This window comes from Mesoplodon densirostris, chromosome 9 (genome assembly GCF_025265405.1).
Source record: "Mesoplodon densirostris isolate mMesDen1 chromosome 9, mMesDen1 primary haplotype, whole genome shotgun sequence".
In the NCBI taxonomy this organism is placed as follows: domain Eukaryota; kingdom Metazoa; phylum Chordata; class Mammalia; order Artiodactyla; family Ziphiidae; genus Mesoplodon; species Mesoplodon densirostris.
Window position 1 is genome coordinate 34,896,880 of NC_082669.1, and position 24,317 is coordinate 34,921,196.

The 24,317-nt window shown below is 36.3% G+C and overlaps 1 protein-coding gene across 2 annotated transcripts in view; it reads right to left on the bottom strand.

Annotated features, from left to right (window-relative positions):
- The window catches only part of SEMA3D (semaphorin 3D), a 215,510-nt gene that overhangs the window by 169,870 nt on the left and 21,323 nt on the right, over positions 1 to 24,317 (bottom strand). For both annotated transcript variants that reach the window (XM_060108187.1, XM_060108186.1), the window contains exon 2: positions 14,424 to 14,518. The gene's annotated coding sequence lies outside the window, so the exon portion shown is untranslated. The remainder of the gene's footprint in view (positions 1 to 14,423; positions 14,519 to 24,317) is intronic.

The following is a 24,317-nucleotide window of genomic DNA, read 5'->3' on the forward strand; positions in this document are numbered from 1 at the left end:
GCTGATTCACTTCGTTGTACAGCAGAAACTAACACAACATTGTAAATCAATTATACTCCAATTAAAAAAACTTATTTTCGATGACTCAAATACAAAACTTAAAGAGAGACTCAAAACATATACACATAAAGAAAAACTTGTTGGTATAAAAGGACAATTCAATACACCTTATATTTGTATAGTATTTTATCATTTTGCAATATATATATGTACACACACAAGACATCACATTTCACACATACTATTTTTAAATCCTATACTTAATTTTGCATTTAAGATAGCATGTCATTGTATTTTTAAAAAGAAATTAGTCATATTTTCAAAAGAAAAAATAGCATAGTGGCTGGTTTCATAGATAAAAGAAATGGAGGAGTGGCAAGAACCAGTCTCTTCACGTGTTGTACATTTGTGTATGTGTATATATAAATATATATAATATATATGTGCATATATACATATCTATTTGCACAGCAAAATCTCCAGATACTTTTGATAACATGGCAGCAGACTTTTGAAGCAGGCTAAAAAAGTATGCTGCAAATCAGTATGGGTGCTCAGAGGAGTAGCAAAGTTAACATGCATACTGCAAGGAAAGAGCCTCAGGAATAGTAAGTCCAGAAGAAGGAACTTTGGTATAGCAATTAGGATGAAGTGAGTGAACTAGGCAAACATTTTCATTCCTTCAGGGAAGAGGTTTATTATGTTGCGTGCCACAATTTAAACATTATTCACTCACAGTAGTAGGCACAGGGGTAGAGTTTCTGTCCATCTTTCTAATCATCCTTATTTCTAACTACCTGTAAATATGCCTCTATCTACAGACCTGTGACTAGCTATCTGGCTAGAAAGCAATTCAATACCAATCATGAAAAATATAACATCACAATCCATTTACAGGCAACATCCAAAATCACACATGCACACACACACACACGTGTATGTACATATACATATACACACTTATATTTCTAACACTTAGGTGATAGGATTTTATGAATTTAAAAATATCAAATTATTGGGCTTCCCTGGTGGCGCAGTGGTTGAGAGTCTGCCTGCTGATGCAGGGGACACGGGTTCGTGCCCCGGTCCGGGAAGATCCCACATGCCATGGAGCAGCTGGGTCCGTGAGCCATGGCCTCTGAGCCTGTGCGTCCGGAGCCTGTGCTCCACAAGGGGAGAGCCCACAACAGTGAGAGGCCCGTGTACCGCAAAAAAAAAAAAAAAAAATCAAATTATTTTTCTTGTAGTACCATATTATTTACATATTATTATTTTCTCCTAATGTTTCACTTACTAGATATTGCCCATCACAACATAGGCTAAGTTATTGCTTTCTGCTCTTGTAGTTGGATATGAAACAACCAGAGTCAATCTTGCACATACAACATAGGTGAAATGCCCTTCCCGTTACCTCCATACAGGCTTCATTCATATGACCAACTCCCTGCTACTTCTCCCTTTGGATTTTTAAGAGTTTTTTAGCTGAGAGAATTCACAAGATCCCAGATCAACCAGCCTGCCCAGCACCAGTTCTGGGCTTCATTCCTTCAAACACCGGTTGTCTAGTAGATGAGAAATGATTTCAATCAGTGAGTAAAATTTAAACCAGTTATCCCTGTTATGAAAGTCAGCTAATTTGTTACCACAGCCAGAGATTATGATGACTTTATCTATTTAAAGGTACGGAAACTTTATTAACAAAGTAGGTGGTAGGGAAATTAAGATTAAAAATGAACAGATGGGAAAAAAATAAATGACTCAAAATTTTAATTCAAAATCATAAGAATGTCAGTGACAGGAATGAGGTATCCCCACAAATGATCAATATTACTTAGCCCTGCCTGAGATATGTAAGAAGAGCTCTACATTATTATATTTTCTGTTTTACTTTTCACTTAAAAATTGATTTATATTCTTAATGATTCACTTTAACATAACTTGCTTTAGTTTTTGGTTCTGAGCCTTCAGTTGGGGACACTGATGGTTCTCATAGTTTATTGTTCAGGAAATGAATAACATCATCTAGTTTAAAAATTCTCATATTTGGTTTCTTCTAATAATCCAGATAAGATCCACTGAGTTCCTTAGCTGAGAGTAAATACACATTTCTATAATATATTTGTTTTTAAAAGGAAACAATGTTTATAGAGTTAACTGGGTTACTGAAATGCAAAATTAGATAAAATGGAAAATTAGTTCAAATCCCCTGACTTACAGCACCCCAGGGTTTATTTGCAGTTAGGATATACACATGAGAAGATAGAAAGTCTCCTCTCGTACATCTCATGGACCGTTGAAAAAAGGTAGTTGGAAAAACGTATAGTTGGAAACTTTGAAAAACAGTCCAACTCTTAAAATGCCATGTCAAAATTGAAAATGTCCTAATAGACAGTGATAATATTATTTTCTTAAAATATACAACTAACATTTGTGTCAAACAACCACTGTGTATGCTAACATCAAATTTCCAAAGCCACAGAAAATTATACTGTGAATCCTGATAAATATTTGCAATAACTAGACTGAGAAAACTAGAAAACACTGAGATTAAAGAATAAGACATGTTAAAGAATAAAGAATACTTGCTTTACAGTGCTTTCCATTTACTTTCACTCTGGCAGAGGCTTTTTGACTTCTCAGTTTTAAGATTCAGGGTCTATGATTCACTTTAGCAACTAATAGTTTACATGATTCCAAGACCGTGTGCCAAGGCACCCTGGAGTGCTAAGCGAACTCACAGGGCATGCTGTGGGATATTTTAAAATGTCAAGGTAAACACAACTGTATTCAACATCTGTCAGACACAGATGTTGTATCGTTACAAATTACTAGTCAAGGTATTTCACAGTTTCAACATTAGAGAGTGCAACATTCCTTTCAATGTCATCATAGCTGCGCCAAGCTGGGTTTTCATCAGGTCATGAGATCAAAAGCAAGTACCTCCTGAAAATGCATGTGGAACAGGTAACAAAGATGGCAGTGTTCGATCTGTTTCCAAGGTTTGAGAAGTTGTGCAGTGCCCAACGTACACTCACACACCCACCAAGAAGTAATTGCGGTTATTTAAGAATAAAATAAAAATACTAATTTTATTTTTTCTTTCAATTTAGGCTGTCAGGACATAAATACTTATTAAGTTGTTCAGCTGGAACTAATAAGCTGTTTGGCTACAATTATTTATTAAAGAGAATTCTTGGTTTTTGTTTATTTGTTGGCCTAGTGGTACCATGGAAATGTTACTGAGCTAAGGTACTGAAAAGCTTTGGAAATTTCCATTCTAAGTGCTTTTCTAGGAAATTTAAAAATGTATCAATGCAAGTACCATCACCCACCAAATCATATCTGCAGGAGAATTTGCTAATGCAACATACTAATCAATTTACTGCTTGACTCTTCAAGCTTCATTTTAATATCTCTTTCACTCTTCTGTCTTTTCCAGCTCTTCCAGATTTATAGCCAGAAGACTACAGTCACTGAAGCTTTTCTATGTTTCTGTCTTCCGAGTTTATGTCTAAGTTCACCAAGTAGGTAGAAGCCTGGTATAACAACATCTTCATTGTGATACCAAAATCAAGCCCCGCTGGAGACAGTCCAAAGCTGAATTTCTTCACACTGACTTCCCTGTGTGTTATTTTTTTGCTTCCTGTGAGTTTCTTTCATTGTAAATGTGGGAAAAACAAAATAATATTTCAAAACAGTGTTTCTAGAGTTTTGTGTTTTTTTCTTAAACACCTTTATTGGAATATAATTGCTTTACAATGTTCTAGAGTTTTAAAAATAATTTAACCTAGTTATAATATTTAAATGCTTAATATCACCTTGAACTTTCTTCAAATGCTAAGCAATATAAAAAATAGAACTGTTGGGACTTGGCTGGTGGTCCAGTGGTTAAGACTCCATGCTCCCAATGCAGGGGGCCTGGGTTTGATCCCTGGTCTGGGAACTAGATCCCGCATGCTGCAACTAAAGGAGCCCGCATGCCACAATGAAGATCCCTCACATGGCAACAAAGATTCCTCATGCCACAACTAAGACCAGGTGCAGCCAAATAAATAAATAAATATTTAAAAAAAATAAAAAATAAATAGCACTGCTGCAATGAACATTGGGGTGCACGTATCCTTTCGAACCATGTTTTTCTCCAGATACATGCCAAGGAGTGGGATTGCTGGATCATATGGTATCTCTATTTTTAGGGGTTTTTTTTTTTGCTTGTTTTGGGTTTTTTTTGCGGTATGTGGGCCTCTCACTGTTGTGGCCTCTCCTGTTGCGAAGCACAGGCTCTGGACGCACAGGCTCAATGGCCATGGCTCACGGGCCTAGCCGCTCTGGGCATGTGAGATCTTCCCGGACCGGGGCACGAACCCAAGTCCCCTGCATCGGCAGGCGGACCCTCAACCACTGCGCCACCAGGGAAGCTCCCTATTTTTAGTTTTTTAAGAAACCTCCATTGCAGCGCTGTTTACAACAGCCAAGACATGGAAGCAACCTAAATGTCCATCGACAGATGAATGGATAAAGAAGATGTGGTACATATATACAATGCAATATTACTCAGCCATTAAAAAGAATGAAATAACTCCATTTGCAGCAACATGGATGGACCTGGAGATTATCATATAAGTGAAGTCAGACAGAGAAAGACAAATACCATGTGATACCACTTACATGTGGAATCTAAAAAAAAAATGATACAAATGAACTGACTTACAAAACAGAAACAGATTCACAGACTTAGAGAACAAATTTATGGTTACCAGGGGATAGACTGGGAGTTTGGAATTGACATGTACACACTGCTATATTTATAATAGATATAGAACCTACTGTATAGCACAGGGAACTCTGCTTAATATTCTGTAATAACCTAAATAGGAAAAGAATTTGAAAAGGAATATATATATTCTTTATATATGTATATAACTGAATCACTTTGCTCTACACCTGAAACTAACACATTATTAACCAACTATACTCCAATATAAAATAAAAATTAAAAAATAAATAAATAGCACTGTTACCTGCACACAAAGAAATACACACACACACACACACCACACACCAGGAAATTAGAAGTTATCTGATATTGCTGAGACTAAAAGGCAAGTAAAGCAACATAAGGGATTTGCCACAGAAAACCTATGCAAAAACTGAATACAGAAAATAAATGACTATTTATGAAGTTTGTTCATTTTCTCCTTCCCTCTCTTAGTTCTGAACAGTCTGTCTTCTTTCCTTCCTTCATTCTTAACTTCAGAAATCTTCAATAAAACTAGGTAAACTTCTCTATGTTTACACACATATAAACAATTTCTAGAAATCTTCCAATCCCAAACAAAAGGAAAACTGGACAAAGCAAACATACAACAAACAAAACAGTGTGATGTTCTTAACAAACAGTAATAGATTATTTTCAAAATCAACTCCAGAAAGTATGTAGTTCTTCATCAGAAGATTTAATAATCAGACTAGAATATATTTCAATATTGGTTAAAATTAAGCTTTACTATCGATTTGTGTGTATGTGTGATGATCATTCAAGCATGCAGTTTTTAATTTAATTATTATAGTTTATTGGAATACCATTCTTTCTACATCCTCAAAGCATCTCACATGCTTTTTGCATTAGTATTTCATATTCGATTATATTGAACTGAAGGTTCTAGGCCATCTCGAGGTTTTATGTTAGCCTTTTCCTAAAAGGTATTACATAACTTGTAATTCACATTATATATTCACAAATTATAGATCCTATCTAAAAAGAGTCAAGTTTTCTAAGCCCACTTGGATTAAAACAACGAAAACGTCCAGAAAACTAATTTGCAAGGAAGATCTGTTACAGATGTGTTATATGTCCAGAATGGTTTTATTTACTTTCTAATTATATCAAATGTTCATTATTTTATGTTTGCTATGGCCTGATTTATAGGAAAATATCATCACTGTAAAATTTCCTGCTTCTCTCACCTTGACTTCTTCCTTGATACAATTTAATGTTTTATTTTACACCTACACTTACTTGCAGAAAAGTATTTGTTTACACAGAGAGGATGCTTTTTGATCATAGGCTTTGATTATTTCAAACACCTGCTGGACAAACTTCACTGAAATGTGCAAGTAAGTAATGACTGGATTGACCTCTTGCTGATTATTAAGCTAAGCCAAAGCTGCGTATGGAAGGATCATTGTTAATCATAAGCAAGTGAAAGAGCTATCAACATTTACAACTAAATTTGATCTCAGATGAACAAATTAAATGATTTGGTAGCCCAAAGACATCTGTATTCTTGCCTAAAAAGTAGTAGTAGCGCAATAAGTGCACAACATAAACCTACGTTGGGTTGTGGAGAAGTTGGTAAGGATTAAAACGACCTCAGACTGAACAAGGGTGTAAAAGGTTAGTAACATCTTATAGTAAAAGAAAACAGAGCTATTGATAATGCTTGGAAAACAGTGGAACAATAAGAGCATTAACAGAGCTAGTAATAATTTAATAACAAAAGAGCATTGCTAAGATTAGTACTAGTGATATGCCTTCAAATACATATTGATAACCTCATTATCAAAATAATTTCTATAAAAAGTATAGTTTAGAAAACAAATATAAATATTGATCCAGATGAGAAATTGAACAACTGCTTGTCACCCATATGGTAAATTTTGTTATTCTGTAAATCTAATAAGATAGTTGAAAGCCCTAGCATAGTTGTCAATCTTTTGCTCCTGGCACCCATGCATATCAAATGCAAGTAGCCTAGAAACTGGGACACTTGCACTTGTTCCTACCGGCAATTAACAGAAACCCGTGACCCTGATTCTGAGAGAGATAAATAACTATTGGCAGGTAATTTCGAATCTTGACGACATTCAAAAGTAAATGACTAGTAGGACCGGAGGCATCATAATGACTTTACACTGTATTTGTTTCAATGAAAAATATCAGTAAAATTATATGCCAGAGATTCAATTATCATTAGTAATCCATGGTCTTTTTGTACTGATCATATCTATAAAGAACATTGCACGTGGTATGGACATAGATTATCCAAAGACTGCTAGTCCTGGCAAACCATCACGCAGACTGTCTCCTCTCCCTCTTCAGCTCAGCCCAAAGAGGCCCTATCTTGCTCCTGTTCTCTAGCACACAGTGTCTTAGCTTGCTCCTGCCTGCCTGGCCTCTTACTCCCGTGTCTGCTAAACTGAGAAATGTTCAGATGTTACTGACATCAGAGAACGTCTAAGTTCCAAACTCTCCCTATGCCCCATTTTCTTAGGACTGTCTAGGATACACAGTAATTAAAGCTCAGATATCCGTAACTCATAGGGGCTGACAACACGTACATTTTAATAGACTGCTTAAATATTTTATTTTAAAAAAGATGGAACAAAACCCAGAAGGACTAATAGATGTGAGGTGAATGGACAGAGAAGTACACAAATCCCACCATGTGTGTGTGTGGGGGGGTCCCACTTCCTCTGTGCAAAGGCTGACAGGCATTTACTTATTAACACTTTAGAAATGAACATGTATGAAATGTACTTGCCCAGTTTATTTGTGCTTTTCACTGCAAATGAAGTAATGGCTGGGATGGCAATGATTTGAAATACAGTAGTACAGATTGTTTCCTTGTTTATAGGAAAGTAGAAGTGCAGCATAAAGTGCACTTTGTAAATGTACCAGAGAGGACCATAAAACTGAATAAGCCCATTGATGAAAATACAACACAAGGTGATAACTTTAGTTTATCTCTGAATAATAAACAACCATAAAAAATAATTAGGTTTAAACACATAATCTAAAGAGAAAAGAGTAAAATCCTTTTTCAAAAAATACATACATCTGAAAGGAATTTAGCGAAAGTTCAAATTTACTTTAAAAATATACTTCATATTTTAAAATATAGCATAGCTTGTCTTTCTACTTATAAGGAATTATATCATGTTATTATTGGCAGCTCCTTTCATATTTTATCACATTGATTGCTTTCAAAAATGATGTAATAGTCTATGTTGCAAATGTTTTTCCAAACTTTTATTATAAATTTTTTTCAATATTTTAATATTTTTAATATTTATAAAACATAAAGTATACAGCAAACATCCATATACTCACACCCGGATTCAATGATTAACAGTTTTCTAAATTCACTTTATCTATACATCCTGCCAATCCATCTGACTTTTTTAAAAAATATTTTTAAATGTGAGATGACACTATCAATACACTTAACCTCTAAACACTTAAGCATGATATAAATATTTTTATTTTCTCTTGTAATTTAAAAAATGTTCCTAAGAGATAGTAATACTTAATAAAATACATTTCTTACTGTGCACTAAATCACTAGGAGGCTAGTTAACTTGTCCATTAGAGCTTAGTACTCATGAGGCAATGGCGTTAGTTTTAATCTCCCTGATGGGTCAACTAGTTATTTCTTTTCCATGGGTACATATTAAATCTCTGGTAACACATGGTCATAGCGAAACTTAATGTGTTTTCAACAAGGAGGTAATATGAAAGAGTACATGAATCCTTAATTATAGACAAATCAGTGAGCAGCCCCTAGTGATGGTGTTTATTAAAGACACTTCATAAATGATTCATTTATATATTTAGTGACTGTGAAACATTTATCATTTGAAAAAGCATAATAATATAATTATAGCTTTTTTTACCTTCTAGGTGTATCACATTTACATATATGAATGCCTTATTTTATTTTAGATATTTGTTTCTAATGAAGGTTAGCTCTTTAATAGAATGCAAATTATTAAAGCATCTTATATTACCATAGTGGACTTTGCACCTATCATAGAACAACAAGTAAACAGTCTTTGATTTCTCAGTCATTGAGGTACCTTAATCAACAACAATTTAACACTGAGCTTTTGAAATCATGAAAAAACAATATGACTCATCACATGTATACAATTCCCTTTATTTTACCTGATATGCTTTTAAGTCCAAATTTATCTGCATTTATTCAATTATGGTGATTTTTCTTCTGAAGATTGGTAGTTTTTAATCACCTACTTCTGACATGTATATTTTATATATATTAGCTTAGAAGTGCTACATGTAGACAAAATAAGGTGTTACTATATTTATATCTTATATTATGCCATAAGATAAGTAACTCTTTTTTTTTTTTTTTTTTTTTTTTTTTTTTTTTGCGGTATGCGGGCCTCTCACTGTTGTGGCCTCCCCCGTTGCGGAGCACAGGCTCCGGACGCGCAGGCTCCGGACGCGCAGGCTCAGCGGCCATGGCTCACGGGCCCAGCCGCTCCGCGGCATATGGGATCCTCCCAGACCGGGGCACGAACCCGTATCCCCTGCATCGGCAGGCGGACTCTCAACCACTTGCGCCACCAGGGAGGCCCCAGTAACTCTTAATATAACAAAGCAGCCTTCAACTTTTATGTATTTCATAGAATGCTAGAGCTTGATTCTACCAACCTGAAAGAACAAGTGTACTTTCAAGAGCTAACAAAGTTCCAAAATTCTCTCTTGAGAGAAACAAGTCTCTCTTTAATTCTTATGGTCTTGATGACATTTTAATTCAATATTGAAAATTTTTAAGATGCTTACCAACTTATGGGCAAACTCCATCCCCTCATGTGTTGTTTACATTTCCCTCCAAAGATATCACCAATATATCACCCATATTCAATTGGTATAAGGGATACATTCAGAAAGACAGCTAGCAAAGGTTAAGAAATTGACTTTTTTTAAAAGGACCACTCTGTCTACCCAGAAAATCATTAGCATAATAGATAGTAAGAAGAAAATAGTTATGCCATGTGAATATCTTGTAGACTACAAACTCTTCATGGAAATTCCTACATGAAACCTATGACAAAAAGTAATGGTTCTAACAGATTTTGTTTGAAATAATGATGTCATTAATGCTTGGCACTACAGTTTCCAAATGGCTGAGTTTGCATAATAGTTTACTTTTCTCTCTATAGATAAACACAGTAAGTCACTGTGCAGGGAGGTTGACATGCTTCAGAAATAAATGCCACTTTCAGATATAGAAAGTCTTACTATCTCCAACACAAGCCTACTTTTTTAAGTCAGATTTTTTTTTTTACAAAGATCTGTGTTTTGATTCTCTTTCTTCATTTTATGAAATAAATATTCATTCTTATTTGCTTCGATGGCTAAAGAAAGTCAATACTAAAAACGTGGCAGTAAATAAAGAACACTAATCTCAAACAAGGTAACAATTTTGATGTTAATGTTGAAATACTGGTGTAGTATACTAAATGAAGATAACTTGAATAAAAGACTGGTTATTTTCAAAATATTAACAGAAAGATTTTTTCATTCATTTTCCCAAGTTAGACTAAGTTCCTAAAAAATGCTTCTACAAAGAAGTTAACAATTTGGTATCCCTAAACAGGCCCCCACTGTACAATTTATGCATCTTTTCTCCACTATTTGACCCTTTCCTAAACTCTATACATTTTATCTTAAGTGCTCACACTAACACTCTGATGTCTGGGTCCTATGCACTGTGCCCGAAGATGATTAGCCATTTACTTTTTAATTTTGCTTTCCCAATACATATAAGTAAATGAAAAGCATTAATTTATAGCTTCACATGCATCACCACTATTTGGGGAAAACAAAAGAGAACTAAACAACCAAATCTCTGCTGGCCAGAGGTGTGGTTCCCTTCCCCAACAATATTCTGTTCTCAACTTTTCACTTTAGTCACCTAAAGCACACTGATTTGCAATACCATTCGGAAGTTTTTCTATTCTACTAAGAACAAAAGATCAGAATTCCTAGGTGTCTCACAAATTTCTCACTTGAACTTCTTCAACCATTCCCACCAACAGTGCCTATCGTGTCTACCTGATTGGTTAACCACATCACTCCCTCATTGCAGGCCCAGGTTTTTCCCTCCATGATCCTAGTCTCTTGGTCCATTAACCCCCTTTAGTTTCTCCTTCTTTTCCTCATCACACTAGACCCTAAAATTAACTTATTGTGACAGTGACAACTCTTTTCTCTGAAAAGTCTGTAACCAGTTATGAGCATACGAAGTAACTGAGGGGCTTGTAACAATTACAGTTTCCATGCCGCCATCTCCAAATGCTCCATTTCAGCAAGCCACAGAGGGGTATTCTGCAGTCTGGATTAGCCATGAATACACTCCAGGTGATGGAACAGGATAGAAAGCTCAGAGATAAACCCACACACATATGGTCACCCTATCTTTGATAAAGGAGGCAAGAATACACAATGGAGAAAAGACAGCCTCTTCAATAAGTGGTGCTGGGAAAACTGGACAGCTACATGTAAAAGAATGAAATTAGAACACTCCTTAACACCATACACAAAAATAAACTCAAAATGGATTAACGACCTAAATGTAAGGCCAGACACCATCAAACTCTTAGAGGAAAACATAGGCAGAACACTCTATGACATAAATCACAGCAAGATCCTTTTTGACCCACCTCCTAGAGAAATGGAAATAAAAACAAAAATAAACAAATGGGACCTAATGAAACTCAAAAGTTTTTGCAGAGCAAAGGAAACCATAAACAAGATGAAAAGACAACCCTCAGAATGGGAGAAAATATTTGCCAATGAAGCAACTGACAAAGGATTAATCTCCAAAATTTACAAGCAGCTCATGCAGCTCAATAACAAAAAAACAAACAACCCAATCCAAAAATGGGCAGAAGACCTAAATAGACATTTCTCCAAAGAAGATATACAGATTGCCAACAAACACATGAAAGAGTGCTCAACATCCCTAATTATTAGAGAAATGCAAATCAAAACTACAATGAGATATCACCTCACACCAGTCAGAATGGCCATCATCATAAAATCCACAAACAATAAATGCTGGAGAGGGTGTAGAGAAAAGGGAACCCTCTTGCACTGTTGGTGGGAATGTAAATTGATAGAGCCACTGTGGAGAACGGAATGGAGGTTACTTAAAATACTAAAAATAGAACTGCCATGTGACCCAGCAATCCCACTACTGGGCATATACCCTGAGAAAACCATAATTCAAAAAGAGTCATGTACCAAAATGTTCACTACAGCTCTATTTACAATAGCCAGGACATGGAAGCAACCTAAGTGTCCATTGACAGATGAATGGATAAAGAAGATGTGGCACATAGATACAATAGAATATTACTCAGCCATAAAAAGAAACAAAATTTAGTTATTTGTAGTGAGGTGGATGGACCTAGAGTCTGTCATACAGAGTGAAGTAAGTCAGATAGAGAAAAACAAATATCGTATGCTAACACATATATATGGAATCTAAAAAAAAAGAAAAGAAAAAATGGCTCAGGCAGGACAGGAATAAAGAGGCAGACTTAGAGAATGGACTTCAGGACACGGGGAGGGGGAAGGGTAAGCTGTGACAAAGCGAGAGAGTGGCACGAACATATATACACTACCAAATGTAAAATAGATAGCTAGTGGGAAGCAGCCACATAGCACAGGGAGATCAGCTCCATGCTTTGTGACCACCTAGAGGGGTGGGATAGGGAGGGCGGGAGGGAGGGAGAAGCAAGAGGAAGGAGACATGGGAATATATGTATATGTATAGCTGATTCATTTTGTTATAAAGCAGAAACTAACACACCATTGTAAATCAATTATGCTCCAATAAAGATGTTAAAAAAAATAATAATAATAAATTAATAAATAAAAAACACTCCAGGTGGTAGGACTCAATCCAACCACTTTTGACCAGCCACTGATTTTAAAGTTGGTTCCCAAATCCATAATACTAGATTCAACTTTTCCTCCAAGCTCTAATCTTTATCTGTCTTTACTACCTAATTCCTGAACTGTTATAACATTTTCCTAGCAACTTTTCCAGCCTCCCTCACTTCAGTTCTCCATTTTTACTCAAACCACATTCATACTCTTGAAGGTTTTGATAAAATTCATGTGACAAGCAATGGGAAGCCTTCTGTTGTTTCACATAAAACTTTTCCAGTTGTCAAGGTCCTCCTTAATTTGACCCAAAACTTACTTAGGAGTTATCTCTCATATTCCTATAAATTGTGAATAAAATGCTGTCTTATTCTCATTTAATCATCACTTTTTTGAAGCCAGCTCTTGTTATGTATGAGAACACAAGTGACAATATAAGTGATTTGATGTGGCTGCACAGTTCATCACTTTTAGAGCAGGGTCTAGGATCACAGATGCTGCATTCTCTCCCTCACACTATCCTGCAGGTGCCAGGATTTCAGGACCATTATGTGATGGGAGGAAGGCAGCAGGAAAGACAGGGAAGAATGGAGTGAAGGAAGAAAGAATGGAGTGAAAGAAGGAAGAAATTAACAAGTATTTAAGGAACACAAACCATGATTTACATTGTAACTATTTCAGAGACATTATACCTACCATGTCTTTCCCCAAAATATATAATTTATGGATTAAAAACTGAACTAAATGTCATTTTATTAAGTTGCAAACAGTAGTATTAAACATAATGTATAGCTCATTTCTCTAAGGAACTGCGATAAAACTAAATTTTCAAGCCTAACAGAATAATGTCAAACTAGTTATTGTTTCATTAAAAAATGACAAGGTAATATATTAGATAAACATAAGGGAATAAGAGTATCTTTTCCCATGGAGGAGTGAAAGAAGTCGATTTGGTTAAGAGATAGATGCGTGTACAATCAGAGTGGCAGAGATTGTTACCAGCACCAAGTAGAAAATGGTGGAACTGGGAAGATGTTGCATTAGATCAAGAAAAAGAGAGAAATGGGGAGATAAACAGATGAATTAGATCATGAGTCAGGCAGGATAAGTAAAATAAAAGCAGTAGAGAGCAACAGGGACAAACTTACAGTGAGAGCTAGAGAGCAAGAAAATGAGGGGGGAGGAGAGAAATTGGAATTGTCACTCTGAAAAAAGGATTAGCCAGAAGGGAGCTACAGGAGAACGGGGGCGATGAAGCCATGCTTGACTCTGCCTGTACAGACAGGCATCGTCTTTCTAATGAGCACCTCAGGGAACAAGAAGGCATCACAGCAGCCTGGACGCAATGGGACCCTCCTAGACAGGACTGATGGGACCGTACCCGGTGCTCAGATCCAGGTACCTCATTACCTAAAAGGTGCAGAGAAGCTGGAAGGAGTTCAGGGACACGATGGAACAAGGATTAAGATGCAGAGAAAAATGACTGATGATACAAGATTAAAGCACTGAACGAGCACATCTTGGCAGAGCAACAAGTGGATGGGCAAAGTAGCTATCTACAAACAGGCAAAGGACATAAATAATCTAGAGGAAAAACATTATTATTTAATCTGGTACCAAGGGGAGAGGTTTATAGAGAATAATTGCACTAAGGCAGAAAAGAAGGCAACCCTAGAATTAGGAAGGGAAGTATAAACATACAAGTGAAAAATCTCTTCACCTGGTATGGAGCGAGGCACGTCCTGGGAAACAGCTGGTATCAGTCTGTACGCACAAGATACAAGCAACTTGACCACTCAGATGGTTACCACGATTCTAGAGGACAAAGCAATCAACAGAATAAAAAAAAATTGGAATCATGTTAACAGTTCAAGCTCAATTTTCAAAAGAACTGAAAAATTTAGCTTTATCCTCCATATTTTGTTCATACAAATGTCTTCATTAATTAATGGCTTGAAATGGTATAGTAATTCAGCAGTTTTCAGAAGGGAATAAAATGGGATAATAAATCCTTTTAATGTGGCTTCCAGTGATTCTATGTGTTCACTTGCAATATGGTATTTTTAAAGATTAAAATGTAAATGAATCACTTATGTAATTAGACATGTGGGGAGATATAAAACCCTGAAATCACCATTCCTGTGGGAGTGGCATGACTCCTCACAGAAGGAAGCAAAGGATTCCCAGGTGGAACTTCAGCCATCATAACACATGCTGCTCCATGTCTTTGTAGGCTGTCTGTGTTCTCCCTATGAATCACACTGGAATAGCCACCTTATCATATGAAGAAACTATGAACTACCCACATAGTATCATTTCTGGATTATGATATTTGGGTCAGCAAAACATGTTACCATCACCCTCACATACTCAAATATTTATAGGGTTATGCTGAAGTTTTCTTCCATTAAATAAAACCCAAAGTGCAGATTTCAATATTTTAAGAAAACTCCTGATACTTGATAGAAAACTAAATAAATCAAATTCTTATACAGTTCTGGTCATATTTTCCACTGGTTTTCATTTAAATTTTTATGTGCTTGACAAACTTTCATCTCTGTGCTTTGAGAGTCAATCTAATAATAATCTGTACCTGTTGTATAGCTATTTCCAAACTGTAAAACACGTGTGCTTTTTGTCTCATTTGAACCTCACCTTTGGAGTTAGGTATTATTAATCCTCCATTTTACAAATAACAAAGCTGAGAATAAGAGGAGATACTGTAGAAGCTAAAATAAAGTTGACATTAAGAACCACCAACAGCAAGGACTGGCATCTTCTGACTGCATGCCCAGTGGTCTTTCCACTGCCCTGGATTTCTTACATGATTTGTGTCCTCAATCACAGCACCAATAAGCACTCATAGTTCATATACAGTGATTACTGTGTAAAGCCACATCCTCATTATGAGTTTCTTGGGAATCATTAAAGCACAATTCTTATAAGAGAAATGAAAGAAGCAGATGGAGTAAATCAGGTAAAAATATAATAACAAAACTTAGTTGCTGAAGTTTCCAGAATGTATAGCCATTTGTTTTCACAGACTGACATATTGTAGTTAATTAAAATACAACTCTTGCCACAATAAAAAAGACAGTGGAAGTTTCTGGTAGATTGAAGCATTCAGGACAAGGGATTCTGAAGGGAACTGGGGTGGAGAGAAAACAATATGGCAGAGGTATACTAGCAGAGTGAAGAGAGAACAATGTAGAAAAAGAGTGGAAGCTCTGTCAAGGTTCCAGGAAGTGAAAAGCGAGCATATGCACAAAAAGAAACTTGGCAACTTCATTCCAAATTGCACCAAAAAGCAATCTGCAGAACAGAAGGTCCCAGTAGCTTAGAGGAAATACACTTAGCAGAGGCAAACATCATCTTGGAACTGACTGAGAGGAAAGTAACATTTAAAATGCTCAGAGTCCTTGGAAGACAGAAGTAAAGGAACTGAGTCAGCAAATGAATGTCACAGGGCAAAGGTTCAGAGGCCAAGGACATCCCCAGCAGTGCGCTAGTGACCTGGAAGGACAGAGATGCGGTAAGAAAGGCAGAACAAGAGAGGGAAAGCACTATATTCTAAAATGTTAATCTACATTTTGAAGGGAAGGGGGAAATTCCTAAAAGAAATGAGTAGGAATGTAAAACATAGAGAGAGTAAAGGAAAGGGGAAAAAAGGCAGTCTTTGAAAGTGCCTCTTCAAGAAAATGAGGTAATATTTGTGTAGCACTGGAGAGCCTGAGCCTTGGAATCAAACCTCCTGGGTCCACATCCCACTCTTCACACTTAGTAGGCGGGAACTTGGGCAAGTTATTTAATCTCTCTGTGCCTCAGTTTCCTCATCTGTGTAAGGTAGAAAATAATATCACTCACCACACAACAGAATCATAATTTAGTAAGAAAACTCTTGCAAAGCAAAGAACTTAGTGCTTGTGAGAAAGTGAAGAGTAAAATAAAGCTAAATTGCTAAAAATTTATGAGAGTATATTTGTCACACTTGAAAAATAAGAACTGGAATCTGAAAAAAACAAAGGCTATATAAAGAGAGTACACATGATAGGAAAATAAATAAGGAAAGAAAGAGTCCAGTGTCCAACAGAAAGGTTTTAAGGAGAGTGAGAACGATTAATAAAGTAATGAAAAAAATGAGAGATGTTACTTAAATTTTATCTGATCCAAAGCAATGTTCTATGAGAAATGTAAATTCATGGAAAATGGGCAAAGAACCCTATTATTTTTGAAAGACCCAATTCAGAAATCCAGCTTCAGTCATTCAGAGAGGGGCCCTTTTTTCTAATTCCCAGAATTGCCTTCAACTAGCCAAGTGTTTCAATCCTGATTCAAGTAAATAATCAAGCATTTCATGTCTGAATGCCCTTTCAAAAACAGTAGGAAAAAAAAAGTAAGTCCTGCCTATCTTCCAAATATAAATTGAAATGAGTAAAGTCACAGATGCTTGTTCTAACAAAGAAGGTTTGAACTTGCACTATAAGTTATAAACCTTTTTTAAATGGAACCATCAATAGTAATGATAATAAACAACCTTTTTTGCACGCTTACTATGTGCTAAACTCAATGATTTTCATTTCAAGCTGCTGCAGGTAGATATTTTTAATCCAAATTAGCTTGTGATGAAACTGATGCTCAGAAAAGTTAAACTAGTGTTTCAGGTCACATAGTCAGTCAGTAGCAGAGCATGGATTTGAACGAAGGTCTCTCTGAGTAAAAGTTTGCTCTTTTAACAATGTTTCTATTGCAAAGCCTTTCTTGAATGATAATTTGAACTGAGCAACTACATTGTATAATGCCACGCATCCTAGATTTAAACTAGTTATTTAAACTAGTATTCCTTTTTTAAAAAAAATTATTTAATTTATTTTTGGCTGTGTTGGGTCTTCATTGATGCACGCGGGCTTTCTCTAGTTGCTGCAAATGGGGGCTACTCTTCATTGCGGTGCTCGTGCTTCTCACTGCTGTGGCTTCTCTTGTTGCAGAGCACGGGTTCTAGGTGCGTGGGCTTCAGCAGTTGTGGCACATGGCCTCAGTAGTTATGGCACGTGGGCTCTAGAGTGCAGTTGTGGTGCGCGGGCTTAGTTGTTCTGTGGCATGTGGGATCTTCGCAGACCAGGGCTCAAACCCATGTCCCCTGAATTGGCAGGCGGATTCTTAACCAGTGCACCACCAGGGAAGCCCTCAACTAGTGATCTTAAATCATTTTTAATTTTGGTAAACAAAAACCCATGTAACATGAAATTTATCATCTTAACCATTTTTAAGTGTGCAACTTAGTATTGTGTATATTCACATTGTTGTGCAACAGATCTCCAGAACTTTTTCATCTTACAAAACTGAAACTCTACACTCATTGAATAACCCCTTATTTCTCCCTCCCCTCAGTCCCTGAAACCACCATTCTAATTTCTTATTTCTATGAGTTTGGCTACTTAAACACCTCATAGAAGTGGAATCATACACCATGTGTTTTTTTGTGACTGGATTATTTCACTTAACATAATGTCTTCAAGGTTTATCCATGCTGTGGCATGTGACAGGATTTCCTTCTTTTTTAAGGCTGAATCACTTTCCACTGTATATACACACCATATTTTGTTTGTCCATTTATCCACTGATAGACATTTCGGTGGTTTCCATCTCATGGCTATTATGAATAATGCCACAATAAATTTGGGTGTGCAAATATTTCTTTGATATCCTGCTTTCAGGTCTTTGGGATATATACCCAGAAGTGGCATTGCTGGATCATGTGGTAATTATATTTTCGAATTTTTTTTTTTTTTTTTTTTTTTTTTTGCGGTACGCGGGCCTCTCACTGTTGTGGCCTCTCCCGTTGCGGAGCACAGGCTCCGGACGCGCAGGCTCAGTGGCCATGGCTCACGGGCCCAGCCGCTCCGCAGCGTGTGGGATCTTCCCGGACCGGGGCACGAACCCGTGTCCCCTGAATCGGCAGGCGGACTCTCAACCACTGCGCCACCAGGGAAGCCCTATTTTCGATTTTTTAATGGAAACTCCGGACTGTTTTCCTAAGCGGGTGGATCATTTTACATTCCCATTAACAGTGCACAAGGATTTCAATTTCTCTGTATCCTCACCAACCCTTATTATTTTCTATTGTTTGGACAGTAGCCATCTTAATAGACGTGAAGTGATATAACTCATCGTGGTTTTGATTTGCATTTCTCTAATGATTAGTGATATTGAGCATCTTTTCATATGCTTATTGGCTATTTTTAAGTGTTCTTTGAATAAATATCTATTTAATCCTTTGCTCATTTTTCAATCAGTTTTTTGTTGTTGTTGACGTTATTGAGTTGTAGGAGTCCTTTATATATTCTGGATATTAACCCTTTTCAGATATATGATTTGCAATTATTTCTTCTATGTCATAAGTTGTCTTTTCACTCTGTTGTTGGTTCTGATGCACAGAAGTTTTAAAATTTGATATAGTCCTCCAAACTAGTATATGTTTACCCAAACCTCTACCTCTCTATCCATCTATCTGTCGATCTATCTACCTACTTACTTATCCAAACCCTTTTGAAAGTAGGTAACCAAATTTCATGAAAACCAAGAAGATAGAAAGAATTTTTAGACCACTTAGCTTTTTAAAAATAATTTTGAGGGGAAAAAAAAGAAATCCATTTAATCATTCTCAGTTCTCATAGTCTAAACATCTCCTCAAGCTGTATTTGATTTTCATGCTTAAAGAGGCATGAATTTTTTTCATACAACACAGCCTCTAAATACAAGCCAATTACTTCATCTGTGCTGAAGTAAAAAGACAGTGACTTGATTCAATGTAGAAGGAAAACTTTCACTGTTATGTATTTTTGAGATACTGAATGTCAGCTCCTAACCTGGCACACAAATGCTGTATAATACATTTTATCTATTACTTTAGTGACTTTTCAGGATAATATTAAAAAGATGAAATTTTAACTTTAAATATTGAACTTAGAACCTGTATAAGATTCAACTCCACTGTACTCTGTTTGTAGTTGGTCAACAAAATGTGGTCCTTTACTAAAGGGGATAACAGTGTACTTAAAAAAAACATGTATACAAACAGCTATAATTTAGACATAATGTAAGTGCTATAAAAGAGGTATAAAATATGAACTAAATTGTTAAAAATTATTTCTTGACTGAGATGGGAGGGGAATGGAGTGGAAACTTCATAGTCGGGATAGCATTTAAGCTGGAATTTGAGAGTGGGTAATATTTCAAGAGACACATAAGATATGGTATGAGAAGGGCTTCCCTGGTGGCGTAGTGGTTGAGAGTCCGCCTACCGAGGCAGGGGACACGGGTTCGTGCCCCTGTCCGGGAAGATCCCACATGCCGCGGAGCGGCTAGGCCCGTGAGCCATGGCCGCTGAGCCTTCGTGTCCAGAGCCTGTGCTCTGCAATGGAAGAGCCCTGCGTACCGCAAAAACAAAACAAAACAAAAGATATGGTATGAGAAAAGAGGTGATGTTATTATTTCGTGTGGGTAAAATAAGTGTGATCTAAGCTGCAAAGTTAGATTAAACCCAGGTCATACCAATTTAAAGCACTTAAACTGGATTCTGCCATCACTCTGGACAGGGAATGGATGACAACAGTGGCGTTAGAGTACAGTTGATGATGAAAGGAACACGATTATCAAAGAAAATCGTGCCTTACCCACAATGGTTTCATTACTTGTGATTTTTCAGTAACTTGATGCATATGTACAACAATTTTTTAAAATTCACATTTAAGTCCACTTCTAGTCATTCCCTTTAAACAAAAGAGCATCAACTATTCCTGATCTCTCTCATATAAAACAGGAATAAGTGTGTTATAAGGAGTCCCATTTTATGGAGAGAAGATATGGTAGAGAAAATAGATATATAAATCAAGGGAAAATACAAACTGCTTCACAAATTTTCAAAGGTATATGGTCTCCCTAACAGAAAATTATATAAATATATACCCAAACATATCACATGCTTCAGTAGTTTATTTGTTTGTTTGTTTTTTGGGTTTTTTTTTTTTTTTTTGCGGTACACGGGCCTCTCACTGTTGTGGCCTCTCCCGTTGCGGAGCACAGGCTCCGGACGCACAGGCTCAATGGCCATGACTCACGGGCCCAGCCGCCCTGCGGCATGTGGGATCTTCCCGGACCGGGGCACAAACGCGTGTCCCCTGCATCGGCAGGCGGACTCTCAACCACTGCGCCACCAGGGAAGCCCCCTCAGTAGTTTTTTAATCAACAAGGAAGGTACCAACAAGATGATTAGCAACACAGGAGGTTTAATAACCATGAGTATCTAATTTGGTTAGAAGGAGGCTGCTTTCACTTTTATTTAGTACAAGGTTTCTTACACATACACACACATGTATATACATACTCATGATACTTAATGCCATTTTTAGTTTTGCTTCGATTATGTGTTTTTCTATAAAACCTTTATCTTGCCAAATACAGTGTTCCTAACCAAGATAAAGGTTTCAGAATGCAACATTCTAAGTTAGTTAGAGCTTATGATTAAATGAGAACAGGAATATGAATTAGGAGACTATTAAAATAATACAGGCAAAAGACTATGAAGGTTTGAATCATGGTGTAGGCAGTGAGAATAAAAAGAAGGGAAATTTTAAGAAAACTTGCTGAACTAACTGGAAATAAAGAGCAAAGGAACGTGATAATAACAGCAGCTAACATTTATGCAGGGATAACTAAAGAACAGACACTGTTCTAAGCTGAGAACTCATTGATTTATTTAATCTCCACATTAACCTGTTAAATATTCTTATTACTCCATTTTACAGTTCTGGAAACTAAAACAGAAAGATGAAATTAGATGCCCAAAGCTACAATTCAATAAGTGACACAGTCAGGATGGGAACCCAGGTAGATTAAGCCCAAAACACATGCTCTACATTGCACTAGGGATGATTGTTAATTAAATTCAGATTACTAGTTGAATTGTGACAAAAGAAATAAAGAGGTTAAGAAAACAAAATCCTGTTTTATTTTACACATTTTATGTTTGAAGGCCAGGAAGATATAAAGAAACATTAGTTGGGGGTTTTATACAGGAGGGTGTAACACGTAACAGACTGTGGCCACAACAAGTGATCAAACAGTAGTCTGAATGATGGTGTATAGGTGTTGCAAAGGTGAGTATAAATTATCAAATTTGTCAAAAGTTGTCTGAACACTGTTCTGAGATCAACACAAATTATTTGGTCCAGAGTAAGATCCACCAGTAAGGATGGGCTGGTGAAGCAGCAGGTAATTCATTAGACCCAGACGAATAGAAACCCATGTGAAGATCAAAGAGCTCAGACAAGTATATGCATCATTATGTAGGAAACTACATCAACTACATCAGCATATGAGATGTTACAGTAGGCTGAAATTTTTTGTTCGAAATGCCTGATCTGGAGATCTAGGCTGGATACATAGATAAGTGAAACCAAGAGATTCTGGAAAGATGGAGGACAACCAAGGCTGGGATGTTCTGATGGAGACAAATCATTTCAGCAGGAGTGAAGAAAAGAAATGAAAAAGCTAGAATGATAGGAGGTTGAGTTACTATAAATTTTCACCTTTAGATGTTACTAAAATTTTCCATGAAACTGCTTCTATTGTTGGAGATCCATTTGTTTGAATTTTAGTAGAAATATGATTACTTTCCCCTAAAATTCCCTGAATTTTTTTTTTTGATACCACAGAAATATCTTCAGGAAGAGTTATAAGCACTCAAGCTCTCCCTATATAGAGATATGATCAAAAGACCAATACATTTAAGAAGGGAGACTGTATTTTCACATCAACTCATCAGTTAAAAAAAAATACATATAAAAATTGGGGAATTATTATTCCAGGAAGGATGGAATTTCCCTCTACAGGAAAATATCCACAACTGAAAGATGTAACGCAATAAATAAATACATGATTAAGAGAAAAATAAGACTGCACATCTGCTTCCTGGTAGAACTTTGATGAATACATTGGGAAATGTTTCTTTTGGTTTCTATTATTAAAGGTGACCACATCCAGAAAGCATGATATTGTGTAAAAATGTTATCTCTTTTTCTTCGTTCACACCCAAATGATGACTGGAAAGTGGCAACATTTTACATAAGGTTACCTCCTACAGACAAAGAACTATAAACAACAAACCAGTAACTACAGAGGATACTATTAACATGAATACTTTTGATAAGGACATTTATTTTGGATTAAAGTCTACACTACAGTTGAATGGCTTGACAGAATTTTGTACCAGAGTTTCATATTTTAAAAATGTGGAAAAGACCCATCTCTGCCAGCATAATCTACCTATTACTTAGCATTTTGGTGGGGGGAAGGGGTATGTGCAGTTAGACACCAGTCCTTAACAAACAAGGGCGTGGTTGTTATGCAGATATAAGTCTGTGGCCTTCTCCAGCAAAAAGAGTTTAAGATTCGGTTATCCTCCTCTTCCTGGTAGGAGTGGAAGACACCCTTACAAATGGATATTTCCTTCATAAATGTAAATTTCTCTTACAAAAGGGTAAATTCTACTAGATTTTCAGAGCTTCTCTTACACCCGTTGTCTCTTAAAAAGAACCAGAGCAAGATAAGCCTTATGCCAAAGAGGCAGTTTCAGAGGGTGACATATTTGCGCCCCTTCAGATATATGCATATATATGTATATATAAGAGTGTGTATACATGAATATATAGCTTAAAAATTCTATAGTGCTAATATAAGGTGTACATTGATAAATGTACCCTTTTTTAAATAATGAAAGTAGACAGAGATCAGGTCAAGAGCAGCTCTATAGCATTGGTGATCATAACCAGAACAGAGCTTTTGATTATCACATAAGAAAATTAATATATTCTTTCAGAAATGGTCATCATTATATGACTAGCAGTCATCACCTTGCCTGGATCTAAGTGTCGACAACTCGCACAGAATGCATTAAATTTATTTTCCAAATCATCTGTCGACATCTGTAAAAAGTAGGATGTCTGCTCCTCTAGGAGCCAAGAGACGTCAGCTATAAACTCAGCTTTGTGATGACTCAGTTGTGTGCCTCTGAACACACTACAACCAGTGTCTTATAGATGTGGACCATGAATTACTCAAGCCTGGGGCCATTCCTCTCCAAACATTCAGCACCAATTTTGAATATAGAAGTTGTTCTTTCATGTTTAAGGAAGGAAGGAAGGGAGAGAGGGAGGGAAGGAAGAACTCACATTACTTCATCCTCAGTCCTCTCTGTAAAATTAAACAGTTGGACTAGACATTCTCTCAAGTTGTTTTTTTTTTATTCTGAAATATCACAAGTCTATGAGACAAAAAATTACTTTACTATTTATCATTTTTTTAATTACAGGCATTTCAAAATAGGTATCCTGAGACTGACCATTTATCAGGCTTACCCTCTATTCCCCAGGCTGGAATTAAAACAAACAAACACACAAACAAACAAAAGCCCTCAGGTACTAGTTCTCTTAAATACGTTTTAACAAAATACACCCATATTGCAGAAATTCCAAAATTCCGTATTGGATATGCACAAATTCAATATACTTATTAGAATGTAAAACTGAACTTTAGGAGTACTATTTCCTAAACTAAC